The sequence below is a fragment of the Ambystoma mexicanum genome, chromosome 9 (genome assembly GCF_040938575.1).
Source record: "Ambystoma mexicanum isolate Mex_15411 chromosome 9, UKY_AmexF1_1, whole genome shotgun sequence".
NCBI classification, from domain to species: Eukaryota; Metazoa; Chordata; class Amphibia; order Caudata; family Ambystomatidae; genus Ambystoma; species Ambystoma mexicanum.
In genome coordinates this window covers 77,677,529-77,696,590 of record NC_090931.1, presented here as the reverse complement: position 1 = coordinate 77,696,590, position 19,062 = coordinate 77,677,529, and the positions used below count along the sequence as shown (strand labels likewise).

At 47.9% G+C, this 19,062-nt stretch overlaps 1 protein-coding gene across 5 annotated transcripts in view; it reads left to right on the top strand.

Annotated features, from left to right (window-relative positions):
• Nucleotides 1-19,062, top strand: part of ST3GAL4 (ST3 beta-galactoside alpha-2,3-sialyltransferase 4) — an 866,978-nt gene that overhangs the window by 426,572 nt on the left and 421,344 nt on the right. For 3 of the 5 annotated variants that reach the window (XM_069614187.1, XM_069614185.1, XM_069614188.1), the window contains one exon: nucleotides 3,595-3,672. The gene's annotated coding sequence lies outside the window, so the exon portion shown is untranslated. Of the gene's footprint in view, nucleotides 1-3,594; nucleotides 3,673-3,873; nucleotides 3,994-19,062 lie in introns of all 5 variants that reach the window. The other 2 variants (XM_069614189.1, XM_069614186.1) reach the window with 1 other exon arrangement.

Genomic DNA, 19,062 nt, shown 5'->3' with positions numbered 1-19,062 from the left:
TGGATTTTGGGTGCAGCCTTAGTGTAAATGTTAATTGAGCTTTGTTTCTTGCCACCCCCCTCTTGGCCATGATCGAAAGGCAGTGCATCAGGAAGGATCCCAGGGAGTGTGCAGGAAGAAAATTACAGCGCGATCAACAGGTTGTGTCCCACCCGCCAGGGTTGCGCAGGATGATGCAGCCACAGCCACCTCGCCAGGTTACACTAAGATGGCGCAAAGGTACCTTGTAAATGTGCTTAGCAACAACTACGTCTGCGGTCACCTGCAAGGTTGTTAAACACAGTGGAGGCAGATTGGTCCAAGCCTCGGAAAGGGCCGACGTAGTAGCAAGGATGAGGCCCAGATCAATGCAGGAGAGCATGTTTGCAGCAGAAACCGGGCCAGGCTAGGTTTGGTCCCCAGACCCTCTGTCAATCAGGGAGTGATACCACCACCAATGCCTGCAAGGCGGGTAGTGCAGAGCCCCCCGTGTACTTCAAGCCCACTGAGCCACAGGAGGGACCTCGCAGGTGCCCAAGGCGCATCTATGGTCAGCAGCCCAGGTACCCCCAAACAGACTGTTGGAAGGGGGCCCTGTGACTACCTTAATCACCGGGGGGGATATGTACTCGCATTAGCCACTGTAGTTAGGGGGTTATGTCCAAGCACCTCAGAGCACAGGGTGTGGACCATCAGGGGCCAGCTGTAAGGCAGCAGGCAGTGGCATCAGAGCAGGGGCAGTCCACACACAGAGCCAGGAACAAACTCTTAGCCAATGCAGCATCCGTCACAGCCCTGAGGAGTGGTAGAAGGCCCAGGCCAGGAGGAGTCCAGTGTCACCTGGTGGTGTCCTCATACAGGGTGATGCCATTGAATGAAGACCGGAGAGACAGCAGCGAGGCCCGTCCAAGTGGTGTCAGATGAGTGCGGGCCTCTCAGAATCCCGCGGAGGACCTAGTCCTTGGGTATCTGGATAAGGATGAAGGCACCAGATCTCCTCCAGCAGGGTCACAGGGATATTGATGGTGCACCAGGAGCCTCAAACATGCGGTCCGAGCATAAGCCTATGGGGTGTGTGAGCCTCCGCAGTTTCACCAAGACTGACTCCTACACCACACCCAAGAGGGCCGGTGCCCAGATGTGTCAGCCTCAGTTACGGCCCGCAGCAGGAGTATGTGTGCCAGCGGAGAGGATGGTGTATAGCAGGCACAAGGCAAATCGCAACCCAGTAAGCCCAGCAGGGATTCCCCACAGCCGGGAACTCAGTGTCTCATCCAACAGTGGTAGTCAGCCCTACAGTGCCCCCCCCCCCCTCACGTCGTATCAGCCCCCCAAGGGTGTAGTATGCACCAGCCGGGATCAGGCACAGAGTCAATCTGGGCCGGCCCGATGCAGAACTGCCACGGCCGGCCCTTAGTCGGCCGGCACCACAGGGAAGGCAGCCCAGCACATGCAGCTTCCAGTTCTGCCTCTATTCGCTCAGCCGCGGAGTTCGTAAAAGCAAATGGCTGGTGGGCGGGTTTCCAGTTACCCTACCCAAATGGTCCGGTCCAGGGCAGTTGCCAATGGCAGTGGTAGTTTGCCAGTATCTGCAGCCACAGCAGCCCCGCACCACCGGGGCCAGCAGCGCAGACAGCAAGGAGGGCAGGCATGGCAGGCACAGCAGCACTTCGCTCCAGCGGATCACGATTTTACAATTTTACAGCCAGTCAGGCAAGTTACTGCCACCAGAGTCGACTGTGTTGTAGCAGATACTTTCCGTCAACAAATCTGCTTTTAAGGAGTACTCACCAAACAAGGATTACGTCGTGAATAGGTCCTGGGCTGCATAGCCTTCCACTCAGGCAGCCATCTTCGACTCGCGCAACAGCGCCCCCCAGGAAGATTATTTGTATTATTTAGGCCTGCAATTTTCTTAGGATAGCCTAATTTTCACCCACAGCAGCTCTTCCACTTCGGATTTTCACACTCCTTTCGAAAATAAAGCAATTAAACTGTCAATTGAAATGTATAAGAAGCAAGCCGTTTCTCCATACCTTATATGGAGCAAAATTACGTCGTCAATGCGATGCTGCTTAATTAGGTATGCCGGAAAACAGTTTTTTGAAAAAGATACCAGTATGCCTAAAAAGTGCCCAAAGACTTAATTCACTTTGAATTGGATTGGATGAGAATCCAGCACTTTGGTCCTCATAAACCCATTGAGGAAGGGTACACATTCAAGTCGCAAGCAACTAGGCTGACATTTAAAGTAACCTGCACCCTCAATTCTCAACATTCACAAAGCAGACCATTTCTTATTAACCAAGAGTTTGTTATCACCAGCCAGTGGATGCTGGCAAATGCAAAGTTGAAGCCCTTTATGATGGTAATGCCACCACTTATACTGTGACCTGTCAGTATATTGCTGAACCATAACATTAAGGTTTGTATATGCTTGCTTTGGTTGAGAATTAGAGCTGGAATTATGTGGTTATGCTATAGATATGATGGTGTTTATGTGGTTGTTATATGGTTGTGGTTGTTTCATGGTTGTGGTGAAGATGTGGAGGGTGAGCCATGGGATGTGGTTGAGGGTTGAGTTATGAATGTGGGTTTTATGTGATTGTGTTGAAGTAGTTGTCATATGGATATTAATGGAATGTGGTTGTGATGAGTGTGTTTCTGATGTGGATGTAATGGAATTGGCCTTGTATTGCACCCTTCTGCCATGTTGTAGTTAACATGTGGATGGGGTAAGGATATAGTTGAGATGATGTCGTGAGGTGGATATAGTTGTGGTGGGATTGCATTTGTTGTGGTTGTGAAAGATGTGGCTATGGTTGAGATGAGCTTTTGATGTGGCTGTGTATATATGATTGCGGTTGGTCAGTGGCTTTATCTGGTTGTGACTGCAATGTTTTTGTTGTGCTGCACAAAGTGAAAGATTTAGTTGGGATTAGATTGCGATGATTTGGCTCTAATATGAATTAGTTTTGATTCGGATGTCGTTTGCAAAGTAAATATGATAGTTTTGGATGTCATTTTGAAGTGATTGTGGATATGATTGTGGTTGTAATGTGAATGCGGTTATATTGTGGCTTGCATGAGGATGTGATTGTGATTTGGATAGTATGAGGTTTTGGTGTGGATGTGGTAACAAAGTAAGGTTGGGATGTTGTGGAGGTGAGATTTTGGTGACGTGATTTAGATGTGGTTGTAGTTCTTATATGTGGTTGTGATCATGTGGCTAGGCCACTAAACATCTTGGGTAGGGTTGAACTGATTTTTAAACATTACATTCTAGAGTAAATCTAACAAAAACTATAATCTTGAATTTGGAGACATCAATAAAGTTAACAGTTGTAAAATCCAAAATATCTTGATCAGAAATGTTACAAATATATTTCAATGTTGTCTCTATCCATTAAATCTTAAACTAATCCAGTAAACAGAGTGCCTGGCAATTATATCAGTATTGCGTGTAATCAGAAATACGTTATTAATAAAATCCTTAACCAATCCTCGCACTGAAGAAACAAACTCTTGTAAAAAGCACAGAGACTAAAATGTACAAGACTTGAAAATAAGATAGAAAATGGAGTCTAAAACGTGGATTTCTTTTTTTCTTCCTAGGTTTATGTTTGCAGAAGACCAGGAAACTTGGATTGCCTAATAAACTCTTAGGTCATTGTGAAGGGTTAAAATAAAAAGGTTAGTTTCCCAGAAATGTATTCTATTTTATTTTTGTAATGTTAAACATGTACTGGCTTCTGCTGGCCTCGGCTAGTTTTATGCAGTTTCATATTTCTTTGGTGAGGTGAGGGAAGAGGTTATAAAATCTTTAATTGTTTTTTAATTAACCTGAAGCATTGTTCTCGCTGGAACTTGTATTTTCATTTCCATTTATTTTAGTGATGTAAGTATTTGCAACACAGTATTATCTGATAGCCTGAGAGGACATGGGGAGTGGATTCTCCTAGTGGACAAAATGTAGGTGCCATAGCCTTGTGGGTGTTGGAGTAGTACCAAAAGGTAGGACCCAGTCTTAGGTGTCTAATTTTTTTTCATGTATGAGGTTTTGGGAGGTGATTTTTAGAAGCATGCTAGATTCTTAATTTAAAACTTTAAACAAATGTTTGCCAACTCAGTTATGTGCTTTGCCTTTATTTGCTGAAACTGTTTATATTTCACGCTCTGTACCTAAAGGCCATATCAAAGAAGCCATTTAGTTAACATAAACTGGTAAAAAAACAGAATTCCTTTTATTACGGGCTAGTTCCAGCAGCATTATTTGTTCAACTTGTCTTTTTGTCATTTGAAAGAAAAATTCTCAGTTCCTAAATATTCACATTTAAATCTATAAATCCAGATTTGCCAAACCTGTCCCCTGATTTATGTAGACCAGTGCATGCAAGTGAGAGAAATAAGGCAACTAGCCCAAAGGGATTAATAGATACTCAAATGACAGGACCTTGGTCCCCCCCCCCCATCAGTCACGTGCCTGATCCCAAGCAATGGATTGGTCTCTACGACCTGTAAAAGCCAGCGTCTGGGGCCTCTGTGCCACAGCCATGCACTTACTTGAGATGATACTGGGTGAGGGTTACACAGTCCACTCATTTTCCCTTGTCTGAATTTGATGTTTTAACATAAGAACTGGACCATATTTCACTACATCCTTCCTCTTTCCAACCACACATTTCCCAGCCACACATGAGGATAGTGGCTGTTGAGCCTAAGACTAACCTCACCACAGAGCCTCTTTTCCAGTGGGGGATTCACAGAGCTGCACTTGCTCATGCACAAAGGTGACAACCTGTTCTGAGAAGCCATTCAATGCTACAGGGTTCATATGCCAGAAGGGTCCCATGCCATAATGGTCCCTTGCAGGGAAATCTATAGCAGACGAGGAGTGGAATGCTGCTAGTCGTACCTTAGTGACGTGTTAAAACCAATATGCCAGAGATGAGTCCCCATGGCCACTAGCAAACCTGCAAGGAAGATGTAGCTGGAAACTGAACAAAGAAAAAGCATGAACAGAGGTTAGTATGGCAGGCTGGCCTGTCTTGCCAATCCTGCTCAGGAGGGACCCGCAAGGTGAGGTCTTGTGCACTTTCGCCACATAAAATTCCCCAACAGTCTGATTTCGCTGAACACCGGCCTGTCGGGCAACAGCGAATGTGCTTACAGCACATCCAGGAAGTGGGGTTGGCTGCAGTGGCGTGAGAAGTGAGGTAAGGAGGTGGTTTGTGTAGGGGTATGCGTATGTATATCTGTGTGGCGGTGCATGTGTGTGTGTGTATTGTAGAGAGGCAGATGTACACGTCATCTCTAGTGCCTGTCCCCTCACCTCCGTCATACTGGAAGAATAACAGGAAGGCGCTGTGTGTGACAACAGGTATCATCCCAAAACCGCATCGAAGATACGAGAGACGTTATGCACTCAGACAACCGTATTGAATGTACCCTCACACTGATGCGGTGGAAGGCTGTCTGTATGCACCATTGGACATCGAAGAGCTATAAGTGAAATCAGATTAGAGTAAAGTGACGTCATGAAGAGAAGACGCAAGGACACACTGAAACGATATGCAAAAATTTAAAGCATGAAGATTTAACTGAAGTAATGAGAGAAACATGTATGCAGATACGAAGAAATCATATACACTAAGATAAGTAAGAAAGAATCAGTAAATGTATATATGCAGAAACACAAGGTGAGACATATAGAAGCTTGCTGCAGGAGAAAATATAGCATGAGTAAAGCGGCCATGATAAAAAGGACGTCGACTCTATGAATCAATGAGCAAGAAATCTTCTGCAGAGCTTCCAGGTGCTGGAAAACACTTTTGTGCGAAGAACAAAGAATAGTTGTTTGACCTAGGATCAAGGATGCCACATCAAGAGGTAAGTGCAAGGCACAAGGGGAGTCAAAGAGGATAAGCTATGTAACGCACAACATATTTCTCTTCGATTTAGTAAATGAGTGAACATTTGCATATGCCAAGTATTGAACAATCAAAGGTGCAGAAAGCATATGCAAGACTTGAGCAACCAAGACTCCAGAGGCTAAGAGGAGTAATAGCACCCACCATAATTGAATTAAATAGCATTAAACGAAAGGTCGAAATGTACAAAATCGTGGTCTCTTCACACGTTATGCAAGACTCAAAGACGAGGCCTATTCATTAGGCTCTATCTGAAGAGAGAGATGTACCTACACTCAATTAAACGTACCAAGGAAGAGAACAGTCAGCAAGGTCAACTACAGAGAAGAACCCTTGGCTTGGGGCTTAACTGATGAGAGATGGTAGGCTAATTGGACAAGTGGGCAGTGGTCTGACGTTCTTCCACGCACCTGGGTTTCGTTTTGCTTACGTGCTAGTAACAAGATTGAATGTCCAAGGTTGGGAGAGCATGCCAACCAATCATAAGAGCCTATGCATCAGTTTACCATACATTGTTGCAGAAGCCAATCCGCTGCAGTTATTCTGCTACTAATCTGTATTAAATGTAGTTTAGAGGTAGTTCAAGCCGTGCATACCAGACAAAGGGGCAGCCAATTATGTTACCAAACCCTAAATAAAGTATAAGTATATATGTTCCCTTAATCAATCCCTCCTTTCAATAGGTTTTTACTGTTTGCCATGTAGGATGACATAGCTGACATACATAGAGTATAAAGGCTTTGTGCAATCGAAATGTAGCTGAGAGTGAGTGAGCTGCAGTTTGTGTGTACACCAGGTTTCCCTACTTTATTTGAGCTGCTGATAAAGTACTATTTTGCCATATTTTATTTGAGCTGCTGATAAAGTACTATTTTGCCATATTTTTGGAGTCTGTCTGGTTATTTCAGTCTGAGATCATTTATTAGTAATTCCATCAGACACTTGGAACACTCCATGTGCTAGTGCACATTTTGGTAGCAGTGCGGATGGTTCCGATCCAGTCTCCCGGGCCCAGACCAGACTCTAGGATTTTTGACATCTTCCACCATTAGCCAGAAGATTGCAGAGCTTCTCATGGAGAACACAGTAAATACACACGTGTGACAACTAGATGGTAAGCAGGTGCCCCTTTTGATGAAATTCCTGTCCGTTCCCCGCAGGCAGACGGTGGAGTAGGTTGATTTGGGGAAGAGTCGATGTTAAGATGGATTTCTGAACTCTGACCTGGTGGGCAGAGGTTCAAGAGGCCAGCCTAGTTTCTTGGAACTGGATAACCTTTTGGACAAGCCAGACCAATCAAGGGAGCTTGGTGGCGGTCAAGACTAGGTCTCAGGAGGGGTGAGGGTGACTGAAAGACCTCAATGAGCACACAGAGTAAAGGACACTTACAAATCACTCCCAGCCAGGTGTAGATATATTAAAAACACATATACATTTATTTCAAGGTCTTTGAGTTTCAACACTCAAATCACATTAATACTATTAGGCCAACACAATCTATTCTAAATACATATATTCAAGACCAATGGGGTCTAAAGGGTTAATGCACGAAATGGTCCACAACCTAAAAGGGGAAGGAAACAGGCAGTGCAACTAATCTTTAGTCTTTTCTGCATCCAACACGCTCCTAACTAAGAGGTAGTCCAATCCCTACGAAGAGTGGAGCCTGATGCTCTGTAAGTGATTTCAATCAGGCACACACCCAAGTCTCACCCAGCATATTTATTTTTATCTATAAGTTCAATATTCTGAATGATATACCACTCATATCACGCCCTTCTCACAATACCCCCAGGTTACACTGAACCAGGAATCAGGCTAGTTGTAAAGGTAATCATTTGTTTATTTACTTAGAATTTAAAATCACAATATATTTTTAATAGTTAACAAAAATCACCAATGGGGTGACAGGAACAATGAATAAGATCTTTAATACACTAGGAATCAAGTAATGAACACAAAAAAGAATGCAGCAAAGGACAGAATACTTTTGGGTTTGTTTGGAACAGATCGCACTATGGTTAGGGGTTCCCCCTGCAACACCCCTCAACCCACCAACAGCCAATTTAAATAGATGTGATGAGAGAGCAGGTATTCAGGAATAATGCAGACCAAACGGAGTATCACTCCCACCTTCCCCCTTTAAACACAAGAGAAAAACGGATTTGACTTTTCAACTGTCAGAATGGATTTGAAATTGGCTGAGCAAAAACACAAAGGGGCTGATTCATGGAATTATGTGCGCCGAAAAACAGGATTTGTGCGCCATTCTGCCCGCAAATCTCTGTTTCAAAAATGGGGATTTGCAAGCAGAATGGCGCAAAGCCCGATTTTCGGCGCACATAATTCCATGAATCAGCCAAAAAATGTTAAAAAATGCTTAAATTATTATAAATTCCTATGGGAGCCGCTTTGAACAGATGCAAGCAAGCAAAAATAATGATTTAATCAAAAGGAAACAATAGGAATCTCAAAATCAAAGTGGGAAATAATTTAAAGCTATTCACACGGTTAAAACATTTAAAAATGTAAATTTGCGGCAAACTTTTATATGTGCGATTTTTGATATAACGGGTCAATCGCACTATTTCGCACTGTTTTGAGTTGTGACTGTAGCTGAGGATGGTAGGTACAAGTGGGAGTTGAAATTTTGCTTCTATCTTAAAAACTGAGGAAGTTATCGCGGTTTTTAGTGAGAGGTTTTTTTGAAAATAAAGACACGAATTTGGACAAGGACTTCAGTTTAGAATCCGAACCAATATGGCTTATGCTTTTACTCAAGGCCAGAGCGTTCAGGCTAGGCAACCAAGTCGGGACAAAGTAAGCTCTGAGACTGATTCATGACTTCAGTAACAGATCCCATCACCTTCCCCGGCGGCACCAGTCCAAAGACTCAAAGTGGGACTTATGGATGAGTTACACAAATAAAGATAACTATGAAAATGGCGCTATAGCAACTAGACAGAATAAGATAACACTAAAGATTTTGACACTGTTACTGGTTATGAAAGTAGGATTTATTTTAGTGTGTTTTATTGGCATTTCAAACAAACAACAAGCATAAGAAGGTACATTGGTAGGGCTGAAGGGTGGCAAGTGGGGTAAAAAGAGGAGTGTGGAGAGAGGAGATGCCAAATTAAAACGCAACTATAAACAAGCAAACGAAGGTCATAGCCGTCCCGCTTTTTCTTCTGGAGCCTGATATGGGGGGCAAAACGATAACGGGTGCAAGACCTGCCCTTTGGAGGAGCTGTGTCCGCTAGTCAGGATGGACCAGGACTTGAAGGGGTGTGGACCCAGTTATGTGTTCAGGGTTTTGGGCAGAGTGATGTTGTTCATGGGGGGCTTATCGTCCGATGGGTGGAAAATGCTTTGTAGCAATGATATACAGGCTTCGTGGGTCATAATTGGGCCTTCCCCAGTCCTGGCTATTCCTTCACCCCACAGCCTGGTTTCCGCCTCTGACCAGTGTTCCAGTTCTTTATGTCATTTGGCGTAACGAGGACCAGTAGAGGTTTTCCATGACATAGCAGTTGCTCTTTTGGCCATATGCAGGCCATGTCCATGAGTTTGACAATGTGCCTAAACTTACTTATTCAAGGGTAGGAGCCTAGCAAGCATTCCTTAGGTGACCATTTGTAGGGAGTCAGGCCAGCCCCCCTACATGCCTGTTGAATTTTGGACCAAAAGTCTCGTATCTTTATGCAGCTTCAAAACATATGTGCCATTCCTGCATCCTCTGAGTTGCATCGGGGGCATAGTGGGACCGGAGGTTTGCTAAATTTCGCAATCCTACTGGGGGTCATGTAAGTTCTGTGTAGGATGTTCAATTGAACCAATCTGAATCTGGCATTTCTCGACACTTCTCTGGGGTATTGTTGAATTCTTCCCCATTCTTGTCCCGTGATACTGGTTCCCAGACCTGTTTCCCACACTGACTTCAGAGCTTCACTCTTGGGGTTAGGTCTGTCCGTGAGCTGGGCATATATCCTGGAGGTTGGTTTCCAGCCATCTCCCAGGTTGTGCAGCAGGGTCAGAGTTGGATCCGGCTCTTGTTCCTCAGGCCATTCGCTCCATTTTCGTTTTGCTGCCTGCCTGATTTTCCAGTAGCGGAGGTGCTGGCCTTTGGGAAGTCCATCGTCTGTTATCAGGGAGTCCAGCTCACGGAAGGAGCCTCCTTCATACATGTCCCCCCAGGTGTAGACACTGTGCCTTTCCCACAGCCTTGTCGGCGCCAATCTCAGATGGAGCAGGTGTCTGCAATGAGTGGTATCTCTGGGGATTATGGATTTACCAGCTTCTGTAGCTTCAAGGTTCTGTCCCAGACATTACGGCCCAGTTGGATGAACGGTGGATCCTTCATAGACTGCTTCCATCGGACCCAGGTGATTTCTTTAAGTCGCACCGGCGCAACCAAGTGCCCCAGGAGGTCCGTTTCGGAGGTGGGAATCATCCGCGAGCCACTTGGCTATGAAGGTGAGTTGGGCAGCCAGGAAAAGCGCTCGAAGTCGGGGAGTTGGACTCCACCTGCTTTATTTGGAAGCATTAACTTATTTAGGGCAAGCTTATGTCTGGAGCTCCCCCACACCAAGTCCTTCAATAGTACACCCAGCAGTCGGAAGAAGATTGCGGGTATATAGTAATGGACGTTTTTGGAGAAGTACAGGAAGCGCGGTAACACTCATTTTAGCGATGGCCACTCGGCCCATCATTGAAAGCGGAAGCCTGGACCAGAACCTCGTTGACTTTTTAAGCCTTTGTACTGCTATTAGGCTATTGCCCCCATGTGTTTTTTCGGGGGTATGCCAAATATTTACGCCCAGATATCAGAATGTATGTGGTTCCCAACCTACCCCGACCTCCTTTTTCTGGGTTAAATGCTATTCCTGATACTTTTGCAAAATTCCCCAGCACTGCCAGGATTGTAGGCAGGTTAAGTTGTGGGTCCCTTAAATAAAGTAAGACGTCATCTGCATATAGCGAGATCACGTGGTATCGGCCCCCGATGTTTATGCCAGTGTCAAAGAATTGCTTCCTGATAAATCTCGCCAGTGGTTCTAGCCCAATTATGTACAACATAGGAGAAAGGGGGCATCCCTGCCTGGTGCCACTCTGTAGGTTCCAAGGTGCAGACACCTTTCTACCGGTTTTTACCCTTGCTCTCGGTGCTTTGTAAAGGATCCCGACCCAACGGAGGAAGTGGGTGCCCAGGCTAAATTGTTGCAGGGTAGCTAGGAGCCACTCCCAGTATATGGAGTCAAATGCTTTGATAGCATCTAAGGAGACCACTCCATAGGGTTCCCGCGAGTCTGTTGTTTGCGCTATGATGTGTTGCAGTCTGCGTAGGTTTGCTGTTGTACTACGACCGGGGACAAACCCGTTCTGGTCTTCATGTATTAGGGTCCCAATGACTTTAGATAATCTGTTAGCAAGTATAGTGGTGAGGACCTTTATATCGTAATTAATTATGGCTATGGGTCTATAAGATCCACACTCGGTAGTTGGCTTTCCGGGTTTGGGTATAGGGATCACTAGGGTTTCGTTCATGCTATCAGGTAGCATCCCGGTTTCGAAGCATTCTGTGTACGATTAGTCAGTTCAGCTGCAAATGTTTTGTAGAACTCTTGGGGGTAACCCATCGCTCCCAGGGGTCTTACAAGTGGATTGTGCTCTAATAGCCTCCTGTATGTCGTCAATGGTGAGCTCTCGATTCAATATTTCTCTTTGGGCCTCCTCTAGAGTGGGGAGGCCTATTTAGTCTAGTGTGTCTTGGATCTCACTTTGGAGGACGACCGAGTCATGGCTATATAGTTGTGAATAAAAGCTTTGGAATGCCCCATTAATCGCTGTTTGCGTTGTGTGTGTGGGTCCAGATTGGTCTTGGATCTCAAGGATTGGGTTTTTCGGGTTTTCTTTTTTGCACAGCCACGAAAGTAGCCTGTCTGGCTTGTCTCCCTCCGAGTGGGCCCTAGTGGTTTTTGCCACATAGTCAAATTTAGCTAGTCTGGACCAGGCTTCCTGGCAGTTTCTTCTCGTTGCGGACAATTCTTCCTCGAGTTCTAGTGACTTATTGGGCGTGGCCTCTAGACGTCTAATCTTCTCCTCACCTCCCTCCAGTTCTTCTGAGTGTTTTCCAGATCCCACCGGCACAAGCTATGATCTCCCCTCTTACCACTACCTTCAGGGCCTCCTAGATGGTACGCCATCTGTTCACACTTCCCATGTTATTGTCCGTGTATTCGATTATTTTGTCACGGAGGTCCTCTTTGAATGCCTCATCCGTTGGGGCATCCGCTGGCATCCACCACATTGGTATGGGCGGCCGAAGGCCTTTTGGGTTCCATACCAAAAAGAGCGGGGAGTGGTCGGATATAGTTCTACCTAGGTACGAGGCGGATTCTACCTGCGGGAGGTGTGTTTTGTCTATTAGCAGATAGTCTATACGGGTGTATACCCCTTGTGGGGACGAGTAGTATGAGAATTCCCTACCTTCAGGATGCAGGTCCCGCCATACCTCCGATAGGTCCAACGTTTGTATGGTTTTCTGAAGGGCAGAGGGGCATTGGTGGGTAGGTTTCGTCGGAGGAGAGGATCTGTCAAGAGCGGGATCACATAGTTGAAGTCGCCTGCCCATATGAAGAAGCAGTCTCTGTAGGGAGCTAATCTCGGTTGGATATTGGTGAGGCACACTGCGGTTCCACAGTTGAGGAGGTATGTATTGACCAAGCATACCACTGTCTGTTCATGTTTCCATGGAGTATGAGGTACCTGCCCTCCGGATTGCCTCTGTGGACCAGAGTTTAAAGGGGACATGACCACTAATCCTTGTGTGGACTCCTCTGGCGTATTTAGAGTGTGTTGCACCAAAGCCCTGGCCGCCCCACCATTCGGGGATGCGAGAGTCCATATCAGCGGTAAGATGTGTTTCTTGGAGCATTGCGTTGGAGACATGTTTCCTCCTTAGAAAGGATTTTATTCTGTTCCTTCGCCTGTAGGTCCCCATCGCTCTGACGTTCCAGGTCAGTATCTTAATGTCAGCTGCCATACTTGTAAGGTTGGCTCCTCGGCCCGTTGTAATGTGTCTTTTGGCTCCGAAGGTCGGGCATGTTAAGAACTACAGGACTCTTTGACCTAAAACAACAAACAAAACTTGTCCAAATGGACGAACTGCACCCAGCAGTTGTGCAGCGTTTGCGTTGCTCGGGTGCTCTCGCCCTGCCTGGGCCCATCTGGGTCATCTTGGGCGGGTTTGATGCGTCAGCAGTGTGCTGTTGCGTGTCCTTTTGCTGGGGAGGTGTAGTGGGTTAGTCTGATAGGTTAACTCCAACCGCCCTACAGTACGCAATCTTTAGTTAAATTTGCGCCAACTGTTTGTTAATGGCTGGACTCATCCTGTGGGATCCTCATGCAGATTGCGATGCCCCCTCCCGCCGTCCTCCAAGTTGTTGTGTTCTAGCTACATGGTGCCCGCCGCCGGCAACTCCAGGATAATTCCTCTACCTTTGTGGATTAACTTGAGCGTCGAGGGATACATTGGCATGTATTTGATGTTGAGTTGACGCAGTCTGGCTTTGATTGGAATGAACAAATTCCTTGCCTTTGTACTGAAGGTGTATAATCCGGATAGATGGCGATCCTGGCATTGCCTCTTCTAATTTCCCCTCCCTCTCGGGAGAAGCGCAAGACTAGCTCTCTGTCTTGAAAATTTAGAATTTTGGCTATTATTGGCCGTGGGTAGGAACCCAGTGGCGGTTTCTTCTGGAGGGATCGATGTGCGCGTTCGACCGCAAAGCCTTGCAAAAGGTGGGCAGCTCCTATTTCTTGTTGTAAAATAGTTTCTATAAAGTTGGTAGGGTTAGAGCCCTCCATTCCCTCAGGAATACTGAGTAGGCGCACATTGTTGCGTCTGGAGCATCCTTCGGCATCCTCCGCCCTCTCTTCCAGGAATTTATTGCGCTTCTCGAGTTCTTGGACTCTACTTTGTATGTCCTTGAGGGTCTCAATGGATTCTTTCTGCGTTGCCTCCTCGGTGGACACGCGATCTGTGAGATTCCGTAGGTCCTGTCGTAGTAGCATTACATCTGCTTTTACCTCTCCGATTTTGGTATCAATGAAGGAGCGTAGACCGCTGATGGATGATTGTCCTCAACTTTCACTTCCGGTGTTGTAGTTTCTGAGTTTGACTCCTTGGCTTGTTGGTCCGGATTTCTGCGTTTGCCTGCCGAGAAGGACTCCACAATGGTGTTTTTAGCCTTGCCTTTGGTGCTCGGCATGGTCACTCAAAGTGCGCTGGTTTGTCCTCAGGGTAAAGCAATATTGCGTATCACCTGGGGTCGTGTGGGGATCCGGGTTCTGGACGTGGGACTTAGGGGCGACAACCGGGAGAGTATTCGTGTGTGCCAGATGGCCAATGTTGGGTAGCTGCAGAGGTCAGGGTGAGGGGTGGCTGGAGAGTGGGAGCCGCAGCCCGCCAGTGTTCCTCTTCAGGGTGTGGTGCTTATCCCTTTGTGCTAGGTCTGCTCTGCATTAGTCCTTCAACCAGTCCCACTCCCTTGGAGGCTAAGTGTGGTGGTGTGCTGCTGTGGGCACTGATGAAGCTGATCCAGGTGTTCCTGCCGGGGTATGTTGAGGGCCAGCGACTCAGGTGGTCAGGGTCAGCCCCATCCCTCAGAGTAGCGCCCTTCAGGGGGCTGAAAGTAAAGTACACCACTTAGATGGTCCCTGGGCTGTGAGGGGTAGACCTGCCAACCCCCGGTATCCAATCTCCTCGCTTGTTGGCGGAGGTTAGGCGATTGGGCTCCCCCACGATCTGTACTGGCTGTAATTATCAGGCACCCCCAGGAGTTTCAGCAGAGATTATTTGCAGGGGCCCAAGCCCAATTTGTAGCATAGTGTAAGCCGTCCACGTAATTGGGGTCCACTTACTGTTTATATATTTTCAACTGGTGCACTCCAAGGGCCGGGCCCCCACAGTCGCCTTTATATAGGTGGACGGCCTTCAGGTGAGAAGGTGAGGTCGTTAGCCAGACAGCCCGTCGGATTGGGGCTGTGATTAAGCTCAGTCCCCAGTCGTTGCCTGCACAAGGGAGAGTCTGGGTGCAGGGGAGGGGGGAATCGGGGCTTCCTCAATTGGTGGCGCGAGGTGGCCAGGCCCGCCAGTCCGCCACAGCTGTTCGTTTTATTATTTACGTCCCTAGTGTCTTGTTCCACTTTTGGCTGGGGGGTGTTGAAAGTCACGGCCTCACTTGCCGCGTTGATGCAGCTGCTGGGGCCATGTGTTAGAGGCCAGAACGCCCAAAGGCAGCCGCATCCTTGGTGCTGCATGGGGGAGGACACCGCGGATTGACCCATCCGCCGGGGGCATCCACCACGCTGTTGCCAGCTATGGAGGACCACGGCCGCCAAGTCCCAGGTGTTCCGCGCCGGTCCTCCAGGGAATTTGGGGCGCCTCCTCACCTGAAGTGTTGGGTCCTGCCGGGGATCCACAGCGGTCGGCGTCTCCCGCCGTTTCGTTAACGGCAAAGCATATGCCGGGCGAAGGCACAGAGTCGCTGGTGCACCAAGAGGTTTGAGGCAGGCGAGGAGGTGCTGGTGTCGGGGCAGGGGTGCGGACACCATCTGCGTTACGCGTCTCGCGTCAGCGGGTGTTATGGCATCTCCTGCTCGGCTCCTCCTCCCGGAGCTCAATGCAATGCAGTGGCTGCCATCTTTGGTCCCTGGGGGTCGGGGGTTCAGGTGCTGCCTTCTCGGCCCGCCGGGTCCGTTCTTCCTTGGAGATGCCACCCGAGGTGCAGGATCGGTTGCTGTTAGCCAGCATATATCTATTTATGTTGAAACATTAAACGAACCTTGTTATTTAAGGATCGTTAGAAGGATCGGGGCAGGAGCGATGAAGAGGCACGTCCTCAGCCCATGGACCCAGGCCACGCCCCACGAAAGTAGGATAGTTCAGAGATTGGAGTGGAACAAGATAATTCACGGTATACAATAGTTCTCTAGCATCCTATTAATACTCACAATCCACTGGGATTTAGGATTTTTGGACAGTCACAGTTCTGGTCAATGGATTGGTTCTATCAAGGAAAGAGCACATCAGGCGCGGGACTGGATCAGCTAGGCCGGTCATCGGAACTGCACAGGATCTACCCTTCTTGTTTCTGGGTAGTTCAAATCAGAGGGATTCCGAGTTCCTCAGGCAAGCATTATAGTAGCAAGCCACATAGTTTCAGGATGCTTTCTCACACCACAGCGCTTCACTGGGTTGTAAGAATTAGTTTGAGGCCTTGCTGAAAATGGTTCAGCTACTGCTTGGCCTGGTCCTTGGCATCTGGATCTGGAAGGATGTTGAATGCTGGATCAGAGTGCTTCGCTGGAATCGGAAGAGTGAGTCAGTATGTGTTGTCAGCTGTCTCTATTTATCCTTTCAAATGACATCACAAAAATGGGTGTATGGGCCGGCTTAATTAAAGTCGCCCCTGTGCAATGGGATTGGATCAGAGTCTCATCTCCGCCTTGCACACGAGTGATTGGATCCAAGACAGATGATGTCATATTTATGGTTTGGCTTTTACCATCCTTAGAAACCTCCCCTAGCCACTAGTATCAAAATCGAATTTTGTCCTAAATACATATTTTTCTGATGCTTGTTAATCTGCTTAGAATCACATGCTGTGCATATGGTCCGACATCCAGTGGTAACCGCGGAGTGTTGCATCTTGTCTTTCGGGGGGACGTCGGCATAGGCGTGTCTGAAACACTATCCCTATCGTGACATTTGTAGTACCCAAAATCCCTCACGTGCCGAGGTCCCTCAGATTGTTTTTTTCCGCCCAGATAACTGGTCGCCCTATAGCGGAGCTCTTCATGAGACATTGTTTATCTTACGGAATTGTCGGTTTAATCCCCGTTAAGTCACTTCGCCGATCAAGAACATCTTCGACGAAGACTACGGGGGTACCGTCTACAGCTGTGGATTCCGGCACCTAAAATCCGGCGTTCGGACCTCCACGTGGTCGGGCCTTCTGGCCGGCCTACACAGTAGGGAGAGTGAGCTCGGGGTTTGCCATACTGCTATGATGTCTTTCCTCTTTTCCACTTCTTTCCTTTTTGGTCTGGTCACCCTTCCCTTCTGCTATGGAAAGGACTCCATTTAGATTCTACCCTCTGTGAAGGGTCACATATCCGTGGAAAGACGGGCACACTTCGTGTACGCTTGTCTCCCCCTAGAGCACTAAAGCGGTGTTCGGCGTTAAACTCCTAAACCTAATCCCTTAAGGAGTGCCGGTTGAAGCGGTGGGCTGCGTACGGTATGTCACGCGTGGAGCCTCCCTCCCCTGCCGCGACACCAGCCGAAAGTGACGGGGATACATCGGATGACCAAACGTCCAATGCAGACGTTGTAGACCTTGAGGCGGACGATTCTAGAGCCGCCACGCCCGTCCCCGACCCTTCCAGGCTCGACTCCGGTCTTGCTACAGGGACCACACCCGTTGACGGGGGTGTACAATCGCACTGCACAAAACACACAACCCAAGCGCCCTCCTCGACGACCTCGTCGGTGAAGGCGCAAGCGCCATCGGATCGATTTGATCAAAGCCTTATCCGCAGCAGCGCATGACGACTGGGCTTAATAAACATAACAAAGGCGCTACACCCCAAACTACACACGCCGAAGTTTCAAGGTTTCCAAGGCCCGTGCAGGCCCGAAAACTACGAGTAGGCCTCGTAACTACCAGTAGGTCTCTACCCGAGAAACCATCATCGGAGGCTTTGTCCCCCCGAAGATTCAGTAACCATCAGTAAGAGTATCAATAGGATTGCTACGGCGGTGGGCCTAGTACCGGTTTCGCCCACAGTTATGGGCCAATCCGCCGAAAGGTTTTCCACAGTTGTGGAAGACGGCCCTGAGGACTCTTACGAAGAGAGCCAGGTACCCCTCTTCAGCACCCTGAGGAGATCCTCTGAACGCCTTAGGGCAGAGGACCCTGTTCCTGTTCAGCTGGGTCCATTTGGGTCATCCAAGCGGACTATGGAACAATTTGAGGGGTATATGGATCGGCTGGAGCAGGTTTTCGGGGCTTCTGATCAACCTCCGCCGAAAAAAGCTCGGGTAGACCCTAACCCTCACACCTGAGTTGCCCAACACCTAGATGTTTTACACTATGTTGATTATCAAGAAGATGTCCAGAAGGACACTTATAGAGACATCTATACAGAAGAGGAGGAGACTTCTTTTCTGGACAATTATGGGGAAGACCAAGACGCAACGGACAACTGGGAGGACCCCCAGCAGGACGATCGCAATTCTGATATCGTTTGCCTAGACTCTTCCCCACCCACACCGGTTCGGCAAGCTCCCCTGGTGGATGATCAAATGGCTTTCAACAAAACGTTGAAAAAAGCAGCGGAATTCTTTAAAATTGACACGCTTGAGGCATTGCCTGAACAGGATTTTGCGGAAAACATTATTAATGACAAGCCTCCAGCAAGGCAGTCTATTCCCCTCTTGAGCTCTGTAAAGAGACGGCTGGCCCTTTCTTTACTCACACCCGCTCAGACTAGAGCTGTGAATCCAAGGGTCAAAAAACTCTTCCGGCCCTCCCCCACCGACCTGCTTTATATCAAAGGACACGCAATCCCGGACTCACTGGTGTTGACCAACACTCGCAAGAGAGCAGGGGTTCCCCTTGCCACGGGGGAGTCACCCCCGGACAAGGAGTCCAAAAGGTTGTATGCCTTAGGCAAACGGGTCACGTCGGCGGCTGCTTATACCGTCCGGATTGCCAATAACACAACGTCACTGGCAAGCTACGTCGACGCCCAATTGAACCTACTCCAGGAAGGCCTCCAGGAGGTTCCGGAACCAATCAGAGCCAAGCTTCTCGCCATTGTCTCTGAGGGCAAACTTGCCAATCAAAATGTTGTAAAGAATACCCTGGACTCTGCAGAGACAGCAGGCAGGCCTCTCACACAGGATACTCTCCTAAAGAGACACGTGTGGCTGCGCACGTCCGGTTTCAGGCCTGAGACCCAGGCATCCATCATCAATAAACCCATTGAAGAGGCCAACCTCTTCGGAAAGGCGGTCGACAATGCGTTGGAGACAGCCAAGAAGGCGCATGAGACTATTAAGTCGCTGCACCAGATTTCCCAA